The sequence below is a fragment of the Protobothrops mucrosquamatus genome, unplaced genomic scaffold, assembly GCF_001527695.2.
Source record: "Protobothrops mucrosquamatus isolate PMUCROS unplaced genomic scaffold, P.Mucros_1.0 scaffold2130, whole genome shotgun sequence".
NCBI classification, from domain to species: Eukaryota; Metazoa; Chordata; class Lepidosauria; order Squamata; family Viperidae; genus Protobothrops; species Protobothrops mucrosquamatus.
In genome coordinates, this window is record NW_015388230.1 from 153,030 (window position 1) to 155,072 (window position 2,043).

Below are 2,043 nucleotides of genomic sequence, written 5' to 3' on the forward strand. Positions count from 1 at the left end.
CCACCGCCAGGCCGCCAAAGTACTTCCAGGCCGCCCTTCTAAGCCACGAAAACGGGCCGAAAATAAGCCGAACGCCAGGCCGTCCGGCCCACCGGAACAGGCCCGCGCCCGGCCGGGGAGCCGAATAACATAGTCCGGACCAGGCCTCCACCACCGGGCCGCCCAAGATCTTCCTGGCCGGAGTTCCTCCCGGCCGCCCGAGTCGCTCCAAGCCGCCCGAAAATCGTCCCGGCCGGAGTCTTTCATGCCGCCCGAGCTCTTTCCGGCCGCCCAAGTCCTCTCCACGCCGCCCAAGTCCTCCCAGCTTTGCGGCCGAGGCCTCCCAGTTAGGCCGCAATCGAACAGGCCGCGTTCTTCCGGCTGCGGTCGTCTACACTGGGCCCGAGCTGGAACCGGGCCCAGGCTAGAGAGGAGCCGAACGGGTCAGGGCGGGCCTAAAACGGGCCGGGTGGGCTAAAACGGGACCGAGCGGGGGTTCGCCCACCCGCTCATCACCGCAAGCCCCCCCGAGGCACCCCCAAAACACCCCATGTCCACTTGCCGGGTCGATATGCTTACGGAGCGTTCCGCTGGCGATCCGCCATCTTGAGCATGCGCAGTACATTCTAGTGGGAAGAGTTCAGGAAGCCGCGTTTGCAAACACTTTTCTTTTCTTATTATTTTTATGTTTTTCTCCAATAAAACTTTGTTTTGTTAACCAGATTTGTCTTCGTATGGTGAGTATCAAAACTGGGGGTTTTACATCTCACAATCTTGGTGGAGAATGCGGGCAGTTAAGAGCCTTTGGGGACACTGTTCTCAGTAAAATCCAGGAGCGCGCCTGTTGATTTCAACTGCCTGGAGTTATCTGAGATCTAGTTTCCCCTTGCAGGCTCCGAGACAAACTAAATTGACAACTCTGGTTTACAAAAATAAAAGAACAGGAAAAAGCAAGAAAGTCAACAACTGGAGCCCAGACCAGGTAACCCGTGCACCGGCCCAGGTAAGAGACTTTTGCCCCAAAGGAGGGAAGCTGTTCTGTCCCCTTTGGACACACACACCCAAACAGCCAGCCGAGGGTTAAAGAACTTCTCCACACTTCAATTCACAGATAAGAAAACTTGGCAGCAGCTCCGTAGCTGCCTGCCAAGACTTTTACTCAAAGAACAAAAACAATACACACAGTTAGAAAAGTAAGTCCACAGCAAACTACTTCGCCAGAGATTCAGCTTTTGTCCGTCACAGAGTCCAAATGGCCACCACCTCCCTTTTATAGCCTGTGGGGTGTGGTCCAGTGACTCAGCTTAATCTCTGGCACGTCTCCTTTTCTGCTGTGCACGCTTGTCGCTCCTACGCTGGCATGGATCCAGCCACAACTTCTCTTCCTCACTATCCGAAACACCTGGCTCCTGGCCAATCTGAGAAACACCTGGCTCCTGGCCAATCTCAGAACCACCTAGCTCCTGGTAAATCTCTTCTCTGTCAGAAGACACCTGAGGCATTGCCAAAGAGGAGGGTCCTGGAGAGGGAGGCCTGGCCATCTCCTCTCCATGTTCGGAGCCTTCTTCCTCCGATAAGAGGGGCTCACAAGACAGAGCCACAACACTATCCCCCACCGCAGGGCCCTTCCCCTGGGTCTGCCGGTCGGGATGTAGTCGGGACGGGAACCGATCGTGAAATGCCTGTACCAGGTCAGGGGCCTGAACGGAAGAAGCGTCCACCCAGCTGAAATCCTTGGGGCCATATCCCTTCCAGGCGATGAGGTATTGGAAGCGCCCCTTCAGCCAACGGGAGTCCCGGATACTGTCCACCTCGTACGTCGAGGTGTCCTCGTCGGCTACGGCTGGGGGGGCAGGCGTCGGAGATGGCTCGCTGGGGCCTCAGGAACCAGGAGGGACCGATGGAAAACGGGGTGGATCCGCATGGAGCGTGGTAGGGTCAACCGGTAGGCCTCCGGGCTGATGACTGCATCGACGGGGAAGGGACCGATATAACGATGGTCCAGTTTCTTCACTGGCCGGTCCGTGGGGACGTGTTTCGTGGACAGCCACACCCGATCTCCGA